Source organism: Oncorhynchus masou, chromosome 8, assembly GCF_036934945.1.
Source record: "Oncorhynchus masou masou isolate Uvic2021 chromosome 8, UVic_Omas_1.1, whole genome shotgun sequence".
Lineage (NCBI taxonomy): Eukaryota > Metazoa > Chordata > Actinopteri > Salmoniformes > Salmonidae > Oncorhynchus > Oncorhynchus masou.
In genome coordinates, this window is record NC_088219.1 from 28,758,053 (window position 1) to 28,774,340 (window position 16,288).

The 16,288-nt window shown below is 42.0% G+C and overlaps 1 pseudogene; it reads right to left on the reverse strand.

The window, feature by feature from the left end:
- LOC135544497 (tight junction protein ZO-2-like) overlaps positions 1–15,201 on the reverse strand; it is a 36,036-nt pseudogene extending 20,835 nt beyond the window's left edge.
- Positions 15,202–16,288: the final 1,087 nt, after the last annotated feature.

The window sequence follows — 16,288 nt, forward strand, 5'->3', positions numbered from 1 at the left end:
AAGATGGAGGTAAGTGTCTCGATATTTTATCTCAACAAATACGTAGACCTATAAAACGCAGTCCATTACCACAACCAAATAATTTATATAAAAACACCCAACTAATGTTCAAACCAATAAAATAAAACACACATTCATTATCGTTTGGAATTCTGTCAATTTTATTTTGACAAAATGGATCCTTCCAGATTACTTTAATAGATTTTTCACCCCTAGGTGTCCCAAGACTAACAGAGGCAAGTCAGTCAGTTCCAAAATGGACAGAATGATTGTTAGTTGTAGAGTTTCAGTGTTGTAAAAAGGACAGGTTTTTCAATCTAACAATGCAAGCTGAATAAAAATATTAATATGCTGGTGTGTCGTTCCAATATCAGATTCAGAGCTGTCAAGTTATGCAGCCATCAAGCGTAGCTCCATATCATTGCATCAAAGTAAAGTAGATAACAGTGCTACTAGTAGCCTCAAGATCAAACAGCATTTCCGGTTGCACATGCATTTATCGCAATAATCTGTTGTGATGGGTGGCCTGAATCTTTTCCGCTGAGTTCTCTTTCAACTGCTTCTATGGAAGACTCCTGGTTAAATATGCATTGGGTGAGGTGCGTGGGTCAGCAACTTCCAAATAGTGCTAAGGGACATAGGCCTTGGATACATTGTGAATGAAGAACATGAATAACCAAAGGATGATCCAAGGTAATAGATATCCAGCAGAGATTTTCAAACAGACTTTTAAACCATATCCTACTGCCAAAAGCACTCTTGATTTCCTGTTTACAGAGTAGATCACAAAATGGCAATGTATAAATCATATGTCCAACCACACACACTCACGGTCTTAGGGCAGATTAGGATGGGTAAAGAATACATGTACAAATTTTGCAGAAATGATGACGTACCTTCAGAATAGCAGAGTAGCTGGGTGAAGAGAGTCGACGGAGACACAGGTACTGGTCTTCTTTGGTCCAGTAGAACCTATCCCAGGAGCAGCTAGATCGGTATAGGTCAGTGTTGGACTGGTCAGTACTGGATGTATCCCTGTGAGGAGAGACAAAAGGGCTTTCGATAATCATTACTCAACATTAAGATCAGAGTTCAACTTTGTATAAGGAGTTTTAATTGTCAACCTATGTAAAATGTAGCTCGGAAGACAAATATTTGATCTTGTAACGGTGGAATCAATTAGCATACCATGTACTGTTAATTGGCATGTCTGTGCATGTGTAAGAGTTGCTTCCACCCCTCTCCTTGCCCCAACCTGGGCTCGACCCAGGGACCCTCTGAAAACAACAACTGCCTCCCACGAAGCATCAGTACCGATTTCTGCAAAAAATCCGTGGCCCTTGCAGAGCAAGTCTCAGAGCGTGTGTGACGTCACAAAATGAAACGCTACTAGCGCGCAACGCTAACTAGCTAGCCATTTCACACCAGTTACACATGTACTATAAATACCTTATTTTATTGATCAACATCTGTATTATTGAATGTCATGTGATATGGACATGCAGCGATAAAGCATTTGTCTAATGCTATTTAATCTGCCCGTCGAATACAAAAATCATAAAATAAATACACAAAAATGTAAAAAAATAAATTGATTGCATTGGTAAGAGGGCAGAGGAGGGGGAAGGGGACAACAAGGAGAGCCAGTGCAGCTGTAATCTGTTTGCATTTGAGCCAAACATATGCTCTGCTATTTGGCCTTGTGTCAGAAGAGGAATAAATACACCATACAAAAATATAAAAAACACAACATGTAAGGTGTAGGTCCCATGTTTCATGAGCTGAATAAAAAAAATCCCAAAACCCAAATGCACAAAAATACGATTTTCTGCACAAACTGTCAGAAACCGTCTCAGGGAAGCTCATCTGCATGCTTGTCGTCCTCACCAGGGTCTTGACTGACTGACTGCAGTTCAACGTTGTAACCAGCTTCAGTGGGCAAATGCTCACCTTCGATATCCACTGACACGCTGGAGAAGTGTGCTCTTCAAGGATTAATCCCGGTTTCAACAGTACCCGGCAGATGGCCGACAGCGTGTATGACATAATGTTGGCGAGTGGTTTGCTGATGTCAACGTTGTAAACAGAGTGGCGATGCGGTTATGTGAACACAATTGCATGATAATGCACGGCCCCATGTCGCAAGGATCTGCACACAATTCCTGAAAGCTGAAAATGTTCAAGTTCTTCCATGGCCCGCATACTAACCAGACCTGTCACTCATTGAGCATGTTTGGGATGCTCTGGATTGACGTATACGACAGTGTGTTTCAGTTCCCGACAATATCCGGTAACTTCACACAGCCATTGAAGAGTGGACAACATTCCACAATCAACAGCCTGGTCAACTCTCTATGCGAATGAAATGTGTCACACTGCATGAGGCAAATGGTGGTCACACCAGATACTGACAGGGGTTCTGATCCATGCCCCTACCTTTCAAAAAAAGGCATCTGTGACCAACAGATGCACATCTGTATTCCCAGTCATGTGAAATGCATAGATTAGGGCCTAATAAATGTATTACAATTTACTGATATGAACTGTAACTTAGTAAAATCTTTGAAATTGTTGATTCATATTTTTGTTTTGACTAAATGCTCAGCTCGTGTTGTTTGCCTTTTCCTTTTCAACTGTCTCCCCAATACCCTGACCCTAGCAGTGTTAAGATGTGCAGGGAAACTACAGGCAAGCTTCTATCAGCATATATTTATTTAAATTTTATTTGACTAGGCAAGAACAGTTAAGAACAGTTTTGTATTTACAATAAGACCTACCCTGGCCAAACCCCAACGATGCTGGGCCAAATGTGCGCCGCCCTATGTGACCCCAATCACGGCCGGTTGTGGTACAGCCTGGAATGAGACTGCAGTATTCTTAGTTTGGAGATTTCCTAATTATGTAATCTATGTATCTTAGGAGAATGATTAAGACCAATGTTGTCTATAGTGAATTACTGATCTACAATGTCCTCAAAAGTGGTCGAAGGATCACACACACACAAAACCTCAGTGGGTGAGGGGTCATATAGCACTTTGTGACATGCTGATGTAAAAAGGGCTTTATAAATACATTTGATTGATTGATAAATAAATCAAAAACACACAAACTAAAGAAAGGTTCCATAATGGATCCAGTGAGTGACTGGACTGGGTCAGCTCAGGAGAGCCTTGTGACTCACAGGATCTCTGCTACATTCATCTGCTGTACATCTATAGTCACACTCAAAGCTCTCTGACCTGAGCGGGAACTAATGACAACACACATGCTCATGCTGTAGCATGTAGGCTAGAACCATCTTGTCTGAAACATCTATACATTCTGGCACACACACATACACACACAATTGATTATTTGTAGTGCAAATGATTCAACTACGTTAGAGGTGCAGTAAATGCGTGTACTTGAATTCACCAGAGTTAAGCTACATGCTATCGACACTACTACATGCTACATGCTATCGACCACATTAATTTCACACCAACACGCTCATCCACCACACCTCAGCTTCACTCACCCTGGGGGTTTCCATAGCTTCCTCCCAGGTGGTAGGAGCCCTCTTTTGTTGAGGGGGACGATCCCCATGGCCGCCTGCATGATGGTAATGAACTTCTTAAACTTCATCTTTGAACCCTCAGCTGTTTCTTCACTTACACCCCATGCTACTCACAACAGTTCCACTAACATACCGCACTTCCCTCCGCAATACTCTAAACCCCTGACTACCACCCCTCTCTCCCACCACTGTGCTCACTGCCATCACACATACACTGAACCCTGCCCACTAGCTACTACATTTGCGATAATGAGCCCTGTGTCCCCTACCATCAGTTCTGACAGATGTATTTTCCCCCCCAGAGAAAGAAAATGGACAATTACAGCCACATTACAGGCGGTGGGCAGGCCCAGAGGGGATGACAGCAAGTCACTCTTACACAATTCTGGAGATCTCTAAACATTGCACTAATGAAAACGCTGCTGCCGGGATAATTCCGGTACTAAGCCCTGATAGATCATGTATACACCCCGCCCCATTTTCTCATAATCCCCACAGAGGATTAGTCCTCTGGCCATTAACACCCAGAGCCCCCCATCATTACCATCCTCACACACACACACACTTTTCATCCTCACACCATACCCTCTCAATCCCCCAACAGATCATTCATCTAGCATGTGACAAACACAACAGGTGTAGTAGACCTTACAATGAAATGCTTACTTACAAGGCCTTAACCAACAATGCAGTTAAGAAAATACCTTTTTTTTAAAAGAGATAAGAAAGACAAATAATTCAAGAGCAGCAGTGAAATAACAATAGCGAGATTATATACAAGGGGAGTACCGGTACAGAGTCAATGTGCGGGGGCACCGGTGTCGAGGTAATATGTACATGTAAGTAGAGTTATTAAAGTGACTATGCATAGATAATACCAGAGAGTAGCAGCAGCACATAGAAGCGGGGTGGGGGGGTTGAAAATAGTCTGGGTAGCCATTTGATTAGCTGTTCAGGAGTCTTATGGCTTGGGATAGAAGCTGTTTAGAAGCCTCTTGGACCGAGACTTGCTTCTCTGGTACCGCTTGCCGTGCGGTAGCAGAGGGAACAGTCTATGACTAGGGTGGCTGGAATCTTTTACCATTTTTAGGGCCTTTCTGACACCGCCTGGTATAGAGGTCCTGGATGTCAGGAAGCTTGGCCCTGGTGATGTACTGGGCCGTACGCACTACCGTCTGTAGTGCCTTGCGGTCGGAGCCCGAGCAGTTGCCATACCAGGCAGTGATGCAACCCTTCAGGACGCTTTCGATTGTGCAGCTGTAGAACCTTCTGAGGACCCATGCTAAATCTTTTCAGTCTCCTGAGAGGGAATACGTTTTGTCGTGCCCTCTTCACGACTGTCTTGGTGTGTTTGGACAAGGGTTGCACATTTTGGGGAATATTCAGAGGAGGAAACTTTCCATGGGAATTAACGGGAATATATGCAAATTAATATTAATACCATTTAAAAGTAGATGTTTTTTGCATTGGATATATTTACCATATCATATGGAGACAAACAGAAACCTTTTACCTTATCAGTAGACATAATTGCAAATGATTAAATCCTTCCAATAGAATTGTTAAAAAAAAAATATTTCACAAATTGAACTTTAAATGAGTTGACTCTTCACATGGGATGATTTCACTGAACAACAAAAGATAATATTGAATGATCCATCACATCTCCCAAAAATGTTTTTAACATACATCTGTAAAATGATAGTCTGGAAACTAAAGCTATGGTTGTCTTCCTCTCAGGATTCCATGTCTTCTCCCTGGACCTCCTCAATGTCCACCTCTTGAACATCAGACTCTGAGGCCTCATCTTCACTGTCACTTACCAACCTTGTTGAGGATGGCTTGTTCCATGTTTGAGGATGGCTTGTTTCTTGTGTGTTCCAAAACAAGGAGCTGTTGTGCTCGGAAGCAGCTGATGTTGGTGGGATTTGGAGGATGATGGAGGCAACAGGGGAAAGAGCCTCAGATCCACAAAGTCCCTTACACCAGGTGGCTGATGAGATATGTTGGCACGACTGCCATATTGCATCTCCATCCCTAAGCCCTTGCTTGGAAGTGTACTTCGACAGACTGCCAAGAACCTTGCCCTCATCCAGGCCAAGGTGGTGAGACACAGTAGTGATGACACCATAGGCCTTGTTGATCTCTGCACCAGACAGGATGCTCTTGCCAGCATACTTGGCATCCAACACGTACGCTGCGGCGTGTATGGGCTTCAGGCAGAAATCTTCACGCTTTTTGATGTATTTCAGCACTAGTGAAGTGGGCAGGAGCAACAGTGAAGTGGGCAGGGCAGTACAGATTTCTTCTCTTACATCTGCAAACAGAGTCTGAACATCAGACAGGATGGCATTGTCCACCTCAATCCAAGCAATGGCTACTGTTATAGGTTCCAGGAGTTTCAGGCTGCTTACCACACTCTCTCAAAATACACTGCTCAAAAAAATAAAGGTAACACTAAAATAACACATCCTAGATCTGAATGAATTAAATATTTTTATTAAATACTTTTTTCTTTACATAGTTGAATGTGCTGACAACAAAATCACACAAAAATTATCAATGGAAATCAAATTTATCAACCCATGGAGGTCTGGATTTGGAGTCACACTCAAAATTAAAGTGGAAAACCACACTACAGGCTGATCCAACTTTGATGTAATGTCCTTTAAACAAGTCCAAATGAGGCTCAGTAGTGTTTGTGGCCTCCACATGCCTGTATGACCTCCCTACGACGCCTGGGCATGCTCCTGATGAGGTGGTGGATGGTCTCCTGAGGGATCTCCTCCCAGACCTGGACTAAAGCATCCGCCAAGTCCTGGACAGTCTGTGGTGCAACGTGGCGTTGGTGGATGGAGCGAGACATGATGTCCCAGATGTGCTCAATTGGATTCAGGTCTGGGGAACGGACGGGCCAGTCCATAGCATCAATGCCTTCCTCTTGCAGGAACTGCTGACACACTCCAGCCACATGATGTCTAGCATTGTCTTGCATTAGGAGGAACCCAGGGCCAACCGCACCAGCATATGGTCTCACAAGGGGTCTGAGGATCTCATCTCGGTACCTAATGGCAGTCAGGCTACCTCTGGCGAGCACATGGAGGGCTGTGCGGCCCCCCAATGAAATGCCACCCGACACCATGTCTGACCCACCGCCAAACCGGTCATGCTGGAGGATGTTGCAGGCAGCAGAACGTTCTCTACGGCGTCTCCAGACTGTCACATGCTCAGTGTGAACCTGCTTTCATCTGTGAAGAGCACAGGGCACCAGTGGCGAATTTGCCAATCTTGGTGTTCTCTGGCAAATGCCAAACCTCCTGCACGGTGTTGGGCTGTAAGCACAACCCCCACCTGTGGACGTCTGGCCCTCATAGAGTCTGTTTCTGACCGTTTGAGCAGACACATGCACATTTGTGGCCTGCTGGAGGTAATTTTGCAGGGCTCTGGCAGTGCTCCTCCTGCTCCTCTTTGCACAAAGGCGGATGTAGCGGTCCTTCTGCTGGGTTGTTGCCCTCCTACCTCCTCCTCCACATCTCCTGATGTACTGGCCTGTCTCCTGGTAGCGCCTCCATGCTCTGGACACTACGCTGGCAGACACAGCAAACCTTCTTGCCACAGCTCGCATTGATGTGCCATCCTGGATGAGCTGCACTACCTGAGCCACTTGTGTGGGTTGTAGACTCCGTCTCATGCTACCACTAGAGTGAAAGCACCACCAGCATTCAAAAGTGGCCAAAACATCAGCCAGGAAGCATTAGGACCTGAGAAATGGTCTGTGGTCACCCCCTGCAGAACCACTCCTTTATTGGGGGTGTCTTGCTAATTGCCTATAATTTCCACATGTTGTCTATTCCTTTTGCACAACAGCATGTGAAATTTATTGTCAATCAGTGTTGCTTCCTAAGTGGACAGTTTGATTTCACAGAAGTGTGATTGACTTGGAGTTACATTGTGTTTTTTAAGTGTTCCCTTTATTTTTTTTGAGCAGTGTACATCATCCAGGAGGATCCTCTTGACGTGGCTGTCCATATCGGCAGACTGTGATATGGCCATTTCTTGGGGATTCCTTCTCCTCCAGGAGACTGTCAATGATGACAACATCACCCCAATGGGTGTTGCTGGGCAGCTTCAATGTGATGCTCTTATTCTTCTCACTTTGCTTGGTGAGGTAAATTGCTGCTATAACTTGATGACCCTTCACATACCTAACCATTTCCTTGGCTCTCGTGTAGTGTATCCATTGTTTTCAGTGCCATGATGTCCTTGGGGAGCAGATCCAATGCATGAGCAGCACAGCCAATGGGTGTGATGTGAGGGTTGGACTCCTCCACTTTAGACCAAGAAGCCTTCATGTCCGTAGAATTATCTGTCATTGCAAATACCTTCTGTGGTCCAAGGTCATTGATAACTGCCTTCAGCTCATCTGCAACCTAGAGACGGGTGTGTCTGTTGTCCCTTGTCTGTGCTCCTGTAGAATACTGGTTGAGGGGTGGAGATGATGTAGTTATTTATTCCTTGCCCACAAACATTCAACCACCCATCAGAGAGGATTGCAATACAGTCTGCTTTCTCTATGATTTGCTTGACCTTCACTTGAATTCTGTTGAACTCTGCATCCAGCAAATGAGTAAATTAAGCATGTCTGGTTGGAGGGGTGTATACTGGGCGAAGAATATTCAGAAATATCTTCCAATACACATTGCCTGTGAGCATCAGAGGTGAGCCAGTTGCATACACTGCTCGAGCAAGACATTCATCAGCATTTCTCTGACTACGTTCCTCCATTGAGTCAAAACAAAAAAACATTGAATTCCAGGAGGACCATGAGCTGTTGCTATCGATAAGGTGTCTGATTCATCATTTCCACCTCGAATAGAAGTAGAGGGACTTTTGTCAGAGGTTGCTTGTTGTGAGCGCTGAGGAAACTTTATGCACTTGGCCAGATAATTCTGCATCTTTATTGCATTCTTCACATATGATTTGGCACAGTATTTGCAAATGTACACAGCTTTTCCTTCTACATTAGCTGCAGTGAAATGTCTCCATCTATCAGATAGTGCTTGTGGCATTTTCCTGTAAAGATTACAAAAAAAGTTTTACAAAAATAAACAAACAATTCCATGTACAGATAAATTAATTTAAATTTAAGCAAAATTCCCCAAATTCCCGGTTTTAACTTCCCATGGGAAATTTCCAGAAATTTCTTGGAAAGTTTCCGGCCCTTTGCAACCCTAGTTTCCTGTAGTCCACAATCCTCTCCTTTGTCTTGATCACATTGAGGGAGAGGTTGTTGTCCTTGCACCACACGGTCAGGTCTCTGACCTCCCTACAGTCTGTCTCATAGTTGTCAGCGATCAGGCCTACCACTGTTGTGTCATCGGCAAATGTAATGATGTGTTGGAGTCGTGCCTAGCCGTGCAGTCATGAGTGAACAGGGAGTACAAGAGGGGACTGAGCACGCACCCGAGGGGCCCCCGTGTAGAGGATCAGTGTGGAGGATGTGTTATTACCTACCCTCACCATCTGGGGGCGGCCTGTCAGGAAGTCCAGGATCCAGTTGCAGAGGGAGGTGTTTAGTCCCAGGGTCCTTTAGTTTAGTGATGAGCTTTGAGGGCACTATGGTGTGTAACGCTGAGCTATAGTTAATGAACAGCATTCTCACATGTGTTCCATTTGTCCAGGCGGGAAAGGGCGGTGTGGAGTGCAATAGAGATTGCATCATCTGTGGATCTGTTGGTGCGGTATGCAAATTGGATTGGTCTAGGGTTTCTCGGATAATGGTGTTGATGTGAGCCATGACCAGCCTTTCAAAGCACTTCATGGCTACAGACATGAGTGCTACGGGTCGGTAGTCATTTAGGCAGGCTACCTTATTGTTCTTGGACACAGGGACTATGTTGGCCTGCTTGAAACATGTTTGTATTACAGACTCAGACAGGAAGAGGTTGAAAATGTCAGTGAAGACCGCTAGGCCAGACGGATTTCCAGGACATGTACGAGCATGCGCTGACAAACTGGCAAGTGTCTTCACTTTTTCATTCACATGCATGTATGTCCTGTCACCCGCTGACAGTACACAGCCATGTCCCATGAGGGGAAATAAATAAATAAATGCATCCGGCGAGCTGCCAGCCAATGCAAACCTCAGGGTAGGAATGATATTCCAACAGTTTGCATGTCTGGATTACCGCTCTCTGTATGGCTGGTCAATGACAGCAGAAGATTTCACTGCCAGTGAGCAGGGCATAGAAATCCCTGAGCACTCCATGGGCCCCAAACAAGCAGCAAGCCTATAAATAACAGTCTCTTTCATACCCAGTTAGGTAACAAACACATAGAATTAAGCACTTTTAAATTGCTTTGCATTGTGCATCATCCTGACAGCAGGCACAGTCTAAGGGATAAAGAGCATGAATGATGCTACCACTGTGCTGACTGATGACTAGAATTCTAATCTAAAACCTTTACTTTTTCCAAAACAGCTTCATACATAGAATCAAGTTCTTTATAGTAATCTCATGAAATATATTCCTAATATGAATTCATGTAGTCAGTGGCACGTGCACAAGTTTAAAGACAGTCTTAATGGACGTGCTCAATACAAAATTATAACCAACTCATCGCTATTCTGCCACAAAATTGGGAGAGACAATTAGTCTGCCTGCCTAAAATTAAATATCATAAATGGCTTAAAATGTTTAGTATAAATAAAATAAGAAAAAATTAAGTTTCACTTCAAGTCAAATGGTTTGACAGCAATACTGTATAAAATTTTAATCAATTAGGGCCAGTTTTTTGATGTCCCAATACCTTGGCATCGGGTCTATAAACTGACATTACACAGAGACATAAAAATTGTATCCAGAAGTTCCTCTGACTCTGGGCAAGTAGATTAAGGGCCTCATTGCCAAAATCCCAAAGTATCCCTTTAACTGAGTTAATTCTGCTGTACTTAGTGATTTCTAAATAGGTAGCCATTGAATTTGTCTACTTGCGAGTTGTTTTATCCCAGTCGGCTTCACTGTGACCCTGCCCTCACCACGTGCAGTATTACTGTAGTATTTTGCTTGATCTGCTTTCACATTATACAATGTCCATATGTACAGTGAGCTCCAAAATATTGGGACAGTGACATCTTGTTTGTTTTGGGTGTGTACTCCAGCACATTGGATTTTAAATGATAAAATGACTATGGAGGTTCAAGTACAAACTGTCAGCATTATGAATTCTAGCTAGGTGGCTAACATTTGATAGGTTAAATGGTTAGGGTTAGCTTAAAGGGTTAGGTGAAGGGTTAAGGTTGGCTGAAAGGGTTAGAGGTGAAGGGTTAATGAAAATGCACGGCCCCATGTCGTAAGGATCTGTACACAATTCCTTTAAGCTGTAAATGTCCCAGTTATTTCATGGCCTGAATACTCACCAGACATGTCACCCATTGAGCATATTTGGGATACTCTGGATTGACAGCATGTTCCAGTTCCCAACAACATCCAGCAACTTCGCACAGCCATTGAAGAGGACTGGGACAACATTCCACATGCTACAATCAACAGCCTGATCAACTCTATGTGAAGGAGATGTGTCGTGTTGCATGAGGCAAATGGTGGTCACACCAGATACTGATTGGTTCTGACCCTATTTTTTTTTAAAGGCATCTGTGACCAACAGATGGATATCGGTATTCCCAGTGATGGGAAATCCATAGATTAGGGCCTAAAGAATTTATTAGAATTGATGGATTTCTTTATTTCTGTACCTTTATTTATTTAACTAGGCAAGTCAGTTAAGAACAAATTCTTATTTTCAATGACGGCCTAGGAACAGTGGGTTAACTGCCTGTTCAGGGGCAAAACGACAGATTTGTACCTTGTCAGTTTGGGGATTTGAACTTGCAACCTTCCGGTTACTAGTCCAACGCTCTAACCACTAGGCTACCTGCCACCCCATGAACTGTAACTCAGTAAAAATGCTGAAATTGTTGCATTTATATTTTTGTTCAGGATAAATGGAGTGACTCGGATTTACGTACAGAATAATACAAAATGCTTTGAGACCAGTTTACGTAATGATGTCCCTGAGTAATCACTGAGACAGTCAACATCCCACAGTTGAGAACTAATCTAAGACAAGTGTGCAGTGATTTTAGGAAATGAATGCACACAAATAATAAAGCTGAAGCTATCACGATGAATGGTGATGAATCTCATTGTAAAACAAATGCCTAAACCTGCAGCATTCAGAACTGGTCACGACTCCGATCAAAGAAGGCCTCACATTAAAACATACATTCAGTTCTTACAAACATAGTCTGGGCATGCTGACTGAAATAAAGAAATGGAGTAAAAGGAGATGATATATCTCAATATCTCTCTTCTCCACATGGTGTGTAGTGAACCTTATCTCAAATAGATGTTTTAACTGGGATCTGCTATTCTGAATAAGGTCTCAGTGCTTTGGGTTAGACATACCCATTGCCCAATAAATGGACTAAAGGAGTCTAACATTACTCCTTATAGTCCAAGGACCTTACATGTTCAACGGTAAGGTCTACACTGATTTTATGTTCTGTTAAAAAGGTGAATTGGCTCTGGAAGTCTAAACAGCCAAATACTCAGAGCTGGGCGGTATACCGTATGTTACGATATACCAGTATTGAAGGAACCGTTTTGGGTTTTTACTTTACCCTCTATAACACTATTTTAATGTTTGGTTTGTTAAAATGTAATACAATAGGTGTAACGTTCATTTTTATAGTTTACTTCGCTACTTAAGTCATCTCTCTCCATGCCGCTTTTTCCACAGACCAAGTTACGCCCCAGCACTCAAGGAGAGCATTTGTTGTTCCACGACTGAGGCACTTGTGTTCAGTCTAGCACATGCAACAATGTTGATGACAACGATGCAGTTTTCACTTTGCTTCTTAATATGAATCCACCAGTGTTATATAAATGACACTATTCATTTGTGTTTCTTACATCTGCAAACAGCTAGTTTGTATTTTCTTAGCAAGTTGAGCCTCAATCTTGTTAGCCGCTAATGCTAATCGCCAGCTAGCTATTAAATGTACTGAGTCAGAGCAAGCGTAATTTAGCTATACAGCCTGATAATACCAGTAATGGTGTAGACCTAAATCAGCGTGTTGTTTGTGCAACAATATCTTCTAAATCAAAGCCAAATACGCAAAGAAAGAATGTTAGCTACTTCATTTAGCTAAGTGAAATCATTCAATGTGGCCAAAGATGATAAGAGTTTCCTAGGGGAACCAATCAACACTGTTTCCTACCCTCACAATAACTCCTCCCTGGCATTTTCAATCATTGTCATGGCAAACACTATGCAAAGTGCCCACGATTATATTGTAACTAAAAAAAATAGAAAAATAATTCTAGTTTCATGATCCCAACAGTTCACCTATGTGTTAAAAAATAAGGCCTAGATTTGTTTTGCCTATATCATGCAGCCCTAAGTGGAAGTGTGGAAATTATCTCAAATGAGTGCAGGAAATTGATAATTTTTTTGGGGGTTGAAGTTGAATTGAACAGTATAAAACAATCAGAATGGAGAAAGATCCACTACTCATAAAGCTTTTTATTTAGAGGCCTGTGAGCTAGGGCCTCTTTTTAAGGGGAGGCCAATAAAAACAGTTATAAAACATTAATAGTTCAAATTACTCTGCAAGACACCAGTACCCAAAATGAAGTCCTATTTTATTTGGATATGCCAAAATGAAACATCAAATTGTTAAAATGATAGGCTAAAGACCTTCGAGGAATTTAGAATACACACATGGATTTCAATAAACAAATTGATAAGACTGTTCTATTCTCTTTGATTTAGTTCATATTGCAACTCAGGCAAATGACAGAATTAATGACATACTGAACTAAATGGAGGATGAATTAAATGTTAAAATGTTGGAATATGAGATGCAGCATTATGAATGCTCTGCTCTTTCTGGCTAGTAGGCCTACATTAGGGCATAATGACTATGGCTGCATGCCGCTAGAAGGGCATATTCTGAGGTTGAGGGGTGCTTTTCTAAAGGCGCTGCTGCAAGCAGATAACAAGCTCTTCAACTGGGCAGCAGTGTCACGATGGAGGGAATAGCCTATACGGAGACTACCTAAGACCACTGCAACAGAGTTATTGTAAAGTGGGGACTAAGTTTATGCCAGACATAGCCTCTGTTTAACCTCTCCCTAGTTCATTTCAAGGGCCATATGTCCATGGCCCGATTCATACAAATCATGTAAAATGATTTTAAATTCATATAAACCCCTCCAACAGAATATGCTTTGGCAAGATTGAGTGATGAAATATATATTTTTTATTATTTTGACTGGCAAAGACTCCAGTGGTAATACATCATTTATATATTAACCAAATATCTATTATATTCTGTTTCGTTATTCCTGGTATATACTGTTGGTTATGATTGCAGACAGAGCCCAGAGAATGGGATGGTGCCATATTGAATTAGTCATATGCATGCATGGGGATGTCCACGTCTGTAGAGATACACCTAGCGGATTGAAAAGTCACTGTTGTAGGCATAATACAGCAAGTGCCATCTAGACTTGGCCAACAAATCCATTACATTAGCAACCTAAATTCTAAGTAAAGTCTATCTTACCCCTCAGTTGAGTTAACTTTGAAACTTCCCTGACCATTTATTTTTATTTTGTAAATACTGTTTTCTACTTGTTCGCGTAGCAGTCCTCACAGGCCGTTGTGTGTACATTTTTTGTTGGTGAGATGAAACTGCCAAAACTCAAAGCAAGATTTGTTCAAGACTAAAATGTAAGTCCGTAATCGTAACATGGTGTTTGTATGTTCACTGATTCAATTTTACATTGACGATTCATGCATGGCTTTTCTTACTAAAGATAGTACGTTCAACCTTTTGGCAGCTATCTGGTTCAATACTTATGCTTTCAAAACGTAACGCAAACAATGCGCGTTAATGTGCATCGGCAAACTCCCCCATACAGAGGAAGCTTTCATCCAAAGACTTGTGTGTGTAACATAACGGCACTGAGTCATGATCAAGGGCTAGAAACACCCATAGCCACACTCAAAGACACCAGTTATTATTTACAAAATTATAAATCAGTATAAATTAGGTTTTGGTTACCCCAAAAAGCAAGAGTGGATGAATAGTTGAATAGGTCAACTACTAGACACGAACAAATGGAAATGGTTCAGTAGTAACATTGAGTTGAGGCCTCCTCAGAATGTAGGCCAAATCGTGACGTTTCTTTAAAAGAATTAGCCCTCATGAATGGGCTACAAAGGACAAACACTGAGGCCGCCCAAGCCTGATCAGTTATAATTGTACTATATTTTCAGAAGTTTGATGTTTTACTTTAGAAATAAAGCGCATGTTATGGCTACTGTGAACAATGGTCAATACCCAAATAAGGCAAGAGAAGCAAACTGAGAGATTATACACTACGTTACGAAAGGCAGTTTCGAAGTTTGACTTACCTAATAAAAATTCTGGATATTTGGTAGTTTGCGATGGAAAACCACAATTAAAAACCGAATATGATAGTACACCAGCAGAAGGTGTGTTTTGAAGTAAGAAAAAAGCTGTTCGCTTTGCGTTTCCTGGTTTTTGCAGGTATGGGCGTGGAAGTTGAAACTGCAGGTGAGTCACGCACGGTGCTGTAGATTACCACGTGACCATACGTAGGTGAGTTCAGTTCCGCAGAAGGGCATGAGTCCCCCGTCAAATGTACACTTATGTAGCCCACTTTCCGTTCGGATGTCCACACTCCCCCGTGAATTGTACAGAAACTGAATGTCAGCTCATTAATATGTAAGGTGAGACAAAGCCGACTCACTCCTGCCAATCACACACTCCTTATAATTCAAAGTAGGGCCTAATCCACACCGAAACTGTATGAATCATACCTGGGAAGTGAAACATAAAAGGAAGCTCATCATCCACTCAACCATTTTTATCTCAACCATTACCATCCCTACCGACATGTTATCAATAGGCCACAATTTTGATTCAGTGCTTCTACTTCTGGATTGATTGCTGTTTGGGGTTTAAATACATTTTCCCTCTCAATATACACACAATACCCCATAATGACAAAGCGAAAACAGGTTTTTAGAAATGTCTGCAAATGTATTAAAAATAAAAAAAAACACAAATATCTTATTCAGTATTCAGTCCCTTTGCTATGAGACTCGAAATTGAGCTTAGGTGCATCCTGTTTCCATTCATGGTCCTTGAGATGTTTCGACAACTTGATTGGATTCCACCTGTGCTTAAATTCAATGGATTTGGTGCTTCAATTGAAGGTGCTTCAACACATGACTGAGTATAGGATCTGAATACTTAAGTAAATACGATCAGATGTGTATTTTTAATACAAATGCAAAAATGTTGTTTAAAAAAAAACTCTGTCATTATGTGATATTGTGTGTAGACTGATGAGGTGTAAAAAAACGAATCAATTTTAGAATAAAGCTGTAAAATAACAAAATGTGGAAAACGTCAAGAGGTCTGAATACTTTCCAAATGCACTGTATGTTGATAGCCTGTTGTATGTTTCCGTGATGTCAGCTGTTGCGTTTCTGCATTTGAAAATCATGGATTCATTGTGGGTTCATTGTTTTCAAACAGGGTATATTGATAGCATTGGCCTGCAATGTCCATAGAAGATTGTAATAGTGAGATTCCCTGATGTGTATAAATGTAATGGTCTCCAAACTGTG